General features: G+C 34.1%; 1 non-coding gene across 1 annotated transcript; it reads left to right on the forward strand.

Annotated features, from left to right (window-relative positions):
• Positions 1–494: 494 nt before the first annotated feature.
• LOC127903160 (small nucleolar RNA R71) lies at positions 495–598 on the forward strand. The gene has a single exon (XR_008055879.1). It is a non-coding gene; the product is annotated as a small nucleolar RNA R71 (small nucleolar RNA).
• Positions 599–8,215: the final 7,617 nt, after the last annotated feature.

Raw genomic sequence — 8,215 nt, forward strand, 5'->3', positions numbered from 1 at the left:
GAACTTGAGGAATTTGTTGCATTGGTGGAGCTGGAGCTGCTGGTCTATTCTGTTGGAATCCTTGAGACCATGAAAAATTGGGGTGGTCTCTCCATCCAGGGTTATATGTGTTGGAGTATGGGTTGTAATTTGATGGCTTTCTCATTACACCTATGGCATTGGCTTGATCTGAGTATGAGTCCTGGTCATGTGGTTCTGTTGATTTAGCAGTCGATAACGATGCTATTTGTCGAGCAAGACCTTCAACCATCTCCTTAACTTCTTTGATTCCCGAAGTTGACTCGCCAATTTGAACCTCATTTACTCCCTTAATTCGTCTAGTATTCCTGAGTGATCGACTCCGTTGTTGGGAATTATCCGCTTGTCGCTGGAAGAATTCCCAAATCTCTGATGCACTTTTTGACATTAGCTCTCCTCCACTTGTCGCCATTAGCCATTCTTGCACATTTGGCAATAATCCCTCCAAAAAGTATTGGCATTGGTGCCATTTCTCGTACCCATGATGTGGACACTTCAAGAGTAGCCCATTGAATCGCTCCCATGTTTCGAAAAATTGCTCGTCCTCTCTCTGGGTAAACTCCGAGATTTCCCTGCGAATAGCATTGGTTTTATGCACTGGGAAATATTTATTCAAAAATTTCGTTACCATTTGTTCCCATGATGAAATGCTATTAGCGGGTAAAGTATTTAACCATGAACGAGCTCTATCTTTTAAAGAAAATGGGAATAGTCTAAGTTTAACATCATCATCTGAAAAATTCTCATATTTGAATGTTTGACAAATGGCATGAAAATCATTCAAATGATTATATGGATCCTCATTTTCTAGGCCATAAAATGTAGGGAGACAATTTAACACACTAGGTTTTAATTCAAAACTCCTAGCAGCTACATTTGGGTATCTTATGCATGACGTGCTCAAATTAGCTAAGGGACTAAAATAGTCCTTAAATGGCCTCTCCTGTGGTGCTTGTAAATCCATTTTATTTTTAACGTGTTTGTGTGTGCGAAGTGTTTTTTCTAATTCAAGGTCTATAGGTTCAAGATTAGGTAATAATGACCTACGACCATGCATGCAAATAAATAAAATAAAAATAAAGATGCAAACAAAACAAAAAATAAAGATGGGAACAAAACAAATAAAAATAAAGAAGAGGGAGAAATTACGATACTAACCTTATTGCGCTATTACAACCTTTATAAAAATACACAAAAATAAATACGTGAAAGAAATTAACTAAAAATTAAATTAATAGATAAACAAAAAAAATTACAAAGAAAAATAAATGGAAAATTAAATTACAGAATTTTAAAGAAGAGAAAAAGAAAAGAAATACTAACCTTTAAATGTAGATTCACTTTTTTTTTCTTTTTTTTAATTTAAAAAAAATACAAGAAAAAAAATAAAAGAAATTATTCAAAAAAAAATTAATTCTATGAATTAAAATTACTTACCTCCCCGGCAACGGCGCCAAAAACTTGTTGTGCAAATTTTAATGTACTCGCAAGCGCACGAATCTATTGTAGTATAGACTAATGGTGACGAGTGTCGATCCCACGAGGAGGTGGATTTTAATTGTGTAGAATTAATTTTGTAAATGGGTGATTGGATTTGTGGTGGAAATGATTTGGAATATGCTAAAACTTAAATTAAAATGGCGAGAATAAATTCTAAAATTGGTATTGAAATGGCGAGAATAAATTGAAGAGAATTATATTAAAATGACGTACTTGGGTATCTGGATCCGTATCAACATGCATCATGGGCTAAATAATCCTTATTAATGCCAATTAAATCATAGGGGGGAATCCACACCTCATGAACCACGCTCTAATCAATATGGTGCTAAGGGCTTATCGTGCCAAATAATAATAACCTTATACTAGAGAGCCGGTGTAACCAAGGCGGTATCTAGACAAGACTATTATTATTTGTCGACGAGAAGTCAAAACATCCACAAAAATTAGAGGGGAAGAGAAAATAAATTTACCAAATTAAGCCCATGACACATGTTGAGACTTCACCTTCAACCCAAGCTTGAAAGAAAATTAGCCACTCATAGTTGAACTAGGGGCAAAATGGGAATTTATTAAAATACGAAGAAAATACAAGATGGAGAGGGAATTACAGAAAATGGATCCCAAAAATAGATTCAAAGATATCAAATTAGGGGGGGGAGGCCCCCTTTTTATAGATACATGGAGTAAATCATGGCCATCGGATTAAAAACAGTTTGGACGCTCAGGATTGCGCCACGTCATCAGTCAACAGTCCACGGTTTGACCACGCGGATGAACAGTAACACGGTTTGACCCGACTTTGAACAGTAACGCGGTTTGACCCGGATGAACAGTAACGCGGTTTGGTTGAAAATAATCCTGTGTGATGCATGCACCGTACGCGAGATTTTTCGTCCACTGATATGCTGCCACGTCACCATCAACAGTGCATAAGAATTTTAGTCCAACAGGATCGTGACACCTCATCAGTCAATGCCACATCATCGGTCAATGCCACGTCATCATCCGTTTATGTGAACAGTGTCGTGAACAGTAACGTATACAGTACCGTACATGTGAATAGTGCCATTTTTCCTTTTATGCTCCTCCTAAGGTTTTCGACCGTCCTGAGTTCAAAAGTGATGTCCGTTTTGCCGTCTGATCTCTCCTTTATTGTGAAATGACTATAATGCCCCTAAAATACATAAAATACTTAATTAAAATAAAACACATGTAATTAAATCACAAGAAGGTTAAATATATAACAGTAAGGGTTGTTAGTAAGACTTAAAATGTAAAATGACGGTTTTCTCCTTTATAAATATGCATTTTCTAACACTCAACACTTGGCTTTTTTAAGACTTTCTTCTTATGATTCTTTGGGCATTTGCTTTTATTCTGATCTTGGACCACTGTCGTTCTCTTTCTCTTATTATTATTATTTAAACGTTGTTTTTCGTGATTAGCTACAAAGTTCCCCCGGTCTACATTTCCTTTGTTTCTTCATTTTTCTTCATTCTTTTCTTCAACTACTTACTCAATTACCAAGGCTCGATCGATGAGTTCGTTGAAGGAAGCATCACGAACTCCAGCCACCTTTAAGTCTTTTGTAAGATCTTTGTGCAAACCTTGCATAAAATGGTCCTTTTTCAAGTCTTCTATTGCAACCACATGTGGGGCATATCGAGAGAGCTTATTAAATTTTCGGATGTACTTTAGCACATACATCCTTCCCTGTTATAAATAGACCAACTCTCTTCTTTTGGCTGAGCGAACGGTCTCTAAAAAGTATTTATTATAGAAGTGTTCTTTAAATTCCACCCATTGCATCGTTGTTTCATTATGAATTCGTTTGATAAAGTCCCACTAATATTCCGCCACTCCTCGTAGCATAAAGGAGACACGAGTGACTTTTTCTTGTTCTGGCACTTTAGTACTTCTATCATTCTTTCTATGGTTCGTAACCATTAGTCTACTGCAATAGGATCTACACCTCCTTCGAATGTAGGTGGATTTAATCTTCTAAATTTGCTCATTGTGTTGTTTATTGCCTGAGTATGTTCATCCCATATAATTTCCCTTTCCAAGAGTTGTGCCATAATGTCTGTAAGTCGATCAATTACAAATTGCTCCCCTGAAGTTCCTTCTGCCCTTTTACTTCTGTTACCCTAGCGCTTGACATCTCAACGAGCTTTTAATCTAATTTCTACGTGTTAGACAAATCAAATGTAAGATTTCCAATTATCCTAATTTCAAGTTTTAACTAAAAAGTTGAGCTTTACCCTCCCCCTTGACTTGTGCATATGAACGTTCTACTTAATCGCTTTAAACCTTGGGTTTTGATACCAATTTGTAACACTCTACTTTTAAAAAAAACAATTTATTTTCAAAATATTTAAAACCTCATTACTTATTTAATATAAATACCAATTCTAAAAAAAAGGTTTTGCAAATACAAATTCTAAAAAAAAGCTTTACATAACAAGCATAACTTTCTTACAAAATATAGGAGACATGTAGATATTTTCCAAAAACATTATTATTACATAAAGTTAAGATGTTTATTTTTTTGATAGAAGCAGAGTTGTGCCCATCTTAAAACCCAATATTTGATATGCCCATATGCACCTTACCTCGGTTGGGACTTGGCATCAGCTTACCCTACTCATTATTACCTGCAATGTAAGGACTTTTTGAGCTAATGCCCAGTAAGATAACACTTTGATGCATATATAAATTATTATGCACATAAATGACCATATAAAGTTTTTAAAAGAAACTTAGAAAATACAAAACAACTTTGTTAGGGCCCTAGGTATATTGTACCACAAGGCTAACATTCTTATTCTTTAAAATAATGTGTCTTTAGACCTAAGCAGTTGATCTTTTGGACGTTACATATCGCCGTCCCCAAAAGATTTATCTTTTACTATGCTTGGAGGGCTTGCCCTCCTTGGAAACTTTGCCACCTGGTAGTACAACCACCAATTTTTCATAAATTCATTTTCTGAAATGTCTTCTTCATAAATTAATCCATGAAATGCATGTGTCCAATGCAACTTATATCATAACATTTAAAGTTCTTAGATGCACAGCAGAATCAACACACAATACTATTTATGGACAACAATCTTTAATATAGGCGGCAGTTCCGTCCATACAGAGATTAAACAAAATGGAATTATAGTATAGGCGGCAGAGTCGACCATAACATACTTTAAGTATCATAGATTAGGCGACATAGTCGACCATAACATAATTAAGTATCATAGATTAGGCGACATAGCCGACCATATAAGGATAAGTAAGAAATTACTATAATATAGGTGGCATAGTCGTCCAAAAATTTAGATCATAACCAATCACGTCATAATAGCCATAATAGTATTAAGAATTAATTAAACTTAAAGTTGGGTATAAAAAGAATTTTATCCCTACATTGCAATTGAAGCATTACTTACCTCTTGACCTTGACTTCTTTAGACCTTTTTAAATTGAAGATTTCTCTACTCTTGATGTTATGTCTTAGAATAGAAGAGGATGAAATTTCTATATTGCATTGAAAATGATAAGGGCTAGGGAGTATTTATAGGATTTCTTAAGGCTAATTGATGGCTAGAATTTTGCCACTATAACTCTTGATCAATGGTTTAGATTTTCCTTCATAAATATCTTACTAAATTCTAGAATTCTTAACTATTTCTACAAACTTCTCTTACATCATCACTTATGTCATTACTTATCTCATTGCTTATGTCATCATTAATTAGAATTAAATATTTTATATTATTATTATCATCATTATTATTTTAATACTTAAGAGGGCTTGTTAGCTTAAAATAAATTCTATTGTATTTAAGTGAGAAAATTGTACCTCACAAGTTTATAGATGAAAGTTAAGATTTTGTCTCAACACCTAGGCTTTGGTTGAGTTTTGTGAGGATGTTGTAGTAAAACCATGTAGACCAGTAAGGTTAAAAATATCTTAAGTTTTTTTAGGGGGGGACCTAAAAATTTTATGCAGACTTGAGTCGAAAGGCATAAGAGTAATGAGCATTGTTGTAGCAACTAAAAAAAAAAATTGGTCCTCTGTTTAGGATATTAAGTAGTCAGGTCTGTTCATAAGCCCCATGCTCAGCCTTGAATTAAAGATATCTATAGATAAGACTATGTTATAACATTGTTGCAGCAACTCTGATATGTGCATTGATTAAGTAATTCGGTGTTATTTTTACAAGTGATAGACACTCACATGAAAAAGCAATGGTATATTGAAGAGAATTTGACTAAAAAAATAAGAAGGAAATAATATTTTGCTATAGCACAATTCGAACCTATTTGTGACTTCTGCACCCCCGTATATGAATGTACTTATGTTCTATCTTTGAATTATATGTAAGGTCTGTGTGATGTTGTAACACCTCCAAAACTTGATCAAAGTGCCACATACATACTTTGGACATAAGAAGACCTAAGTCTAGTTAAGAGTGTGATTTGAGGGTTGATTAATCCTAATAAGCTTGACGACAATGCTAAGTTGATTGTTGCATGATTGTGTTATTGAAGTGTTAGTGTTGTTGTCATTTGAGAACAAGTAATGGTTTAAGTTTGGGGGTATGATAACTTTATAAAATGCGAGTTATCATGACACTTTTAAACTTAAATCAATATTACTTAGTTAGTAAATGATGTGTTCTTATTGCATTTTAGTTGCATTTTGCTTGAGCATCCATTTTAGTTTATTTTTAATTAATTGAGTTGTTTTAGATCTTTTTTGTGCTAGATTATATGCATGATTGAAGGTGGCCGAAAAGCTCAAGCTTTAGGGAAGGAATGCTGCTTTAACAGACTTGCAGAGATAATGAAAGAACCTAACTAAAGAGGAGTTGGATTAGTAAAGATGTTGTAGCTGTTGCTGTAGCAATCCTATAGCAACGACAAACTAGATTTCGCGCGCAATAACTAAAAGATTACGATCCAAAGTTTCAAAAAATGGAAGATACACACTATACACTTTCGGTTGCCCTAATCCCAAGTTATAAAAGGAGCACGCATGAAAAGAAAAACAGAGAGTCGTCACTTAAGGAGAATATCGAACAGAAACAACAAGAAAACCGAAATTAAGAGAAAGAGTGAAGGCCGAAATAGAGGACTCAAGGACGAAACAGAGGAGAAATCACAAAGACCAAGCAGATTTGAATTCTTCTCATTCTTTTCTTATTTTTATTTAATTATGGGAATATATTGGATGGCTATAACAATTTTATTCATTATTCTATTACAAATCATTTGAATTTGATTGTGGTTGAGTGATAAACAATCTTAATGGATGTTTGACTGACATATGAGTGTTGCTCTGTATTTGTTATAGCATTTTGTCTTAGCTATATTTATTTCAATTCCCTATTTCGGCTCACCACCTATTTAGTGGATACTAGCTAAGAAAGAGCTTAAAAAATGCCTGACTTAGTGGAACCAATTAAGACAATACTTGGTTTTAGAGTAAATCTCAATTTAAATAAAGTCATACTTGATATAAAATTAGTGAACAACTAGACATAGAAATTCACCTTGTAGGGTAAGTGGAACCTAGAACTTTTAATGCTATATTTAATGTTACCATAATAATTATTCACTATTAAGTTGCATTAGGTATAATATATCCAACAGGCGACAGCTGAGGACGCATAATATATCCAACAGGCGATAGCTGAGGATGCATAAGGGATTCTACCCAGTACTGTAGTAGATTCTGTAGAAAATGGTACTTTAATTGAAAAAATAGTCAATGCCATTAAGTGAGTTTATTCACTCAACTACTCATTTCCCATTGATTACATCCTCTTGTTTGACGTGAGAATTTTCCTTTTTGCATTTCATTTATAGCATTTTTAGTTAATCAGTTCATTAGTTTCATTGATTGTCTTATTTTAATTAGAACAAAACTGCACTATTAAGATTGCTGTAGAAAATCTGATAACATCAATTCCTATGGATACGATCTGAGTACTCATCAGTATATTACTTATTGTGTATACTTGCACATTAACACCCATGACAATAGAAAACACCCAACGGTAGCTTTTAAAAGCTTTTCTCCATCCAAAAAGTCGTAAATCCTTGATTTGATTCACACTGATGTTTGCATGATGCAAAGTAGATGAATAAGAGGTGCACTTTATTTCATGACTTTTATTGATGATTGCTCTAGAAAAGTGTGGGTTTTTGCTTTGAAATCTAAAGACCAGGTGCTTAATATATTTAAGTTCTTCCATGCTTATGTTGAGAGAGGGACATGAAGAAAATTAAAATGTGTCAGGGCAAATAATGATGGTGAGTACAGAGGACCATTTGAGCAGTATTGCAGATGCCATAGACTCAGACTTGAGAAAACTATACCAAAAACTCCATAGTAGAATAGTATTGCAAAAAGGATGAATATAACAATTAAAAGAGAGGGTTAGGTGTATGCTTTTTTATGCCAAGCTTCCTAAATCTTCCTAGGCAGAGGCTATGCGTACTACAGTTGACTTAATTAACATTTCTCCTTTAGCTCCATTAAATGGCGATGTACTTGAAAGACTTTGGACAGAGAAAAATGTTTCTTATAAACACTTGAGAGTGTTTGGTTACAGAGCATATGTTCCCATTCCTAAGGATGAAAAATCGAAGCTTGACGACAAAGCTAAAGAATGCATTTTCTTAAGCTATGGGC

Source organism: Citrus sinensis, chromosome 6 (genome assembly GCF_022201045.2).
Source record: "Citrus sinensis cultivar Valencia sweet orange chromosome 6, DVS_A1.0, whole genome shotgun sequence".
In the NCBI taxonomy this organism is placed as follows: Eukaryota; Viridiplantae; Streptophyta; class Magnoliopsida; order Sapindales; family Rutaceae; genus Citrus; species Citrus sinensis.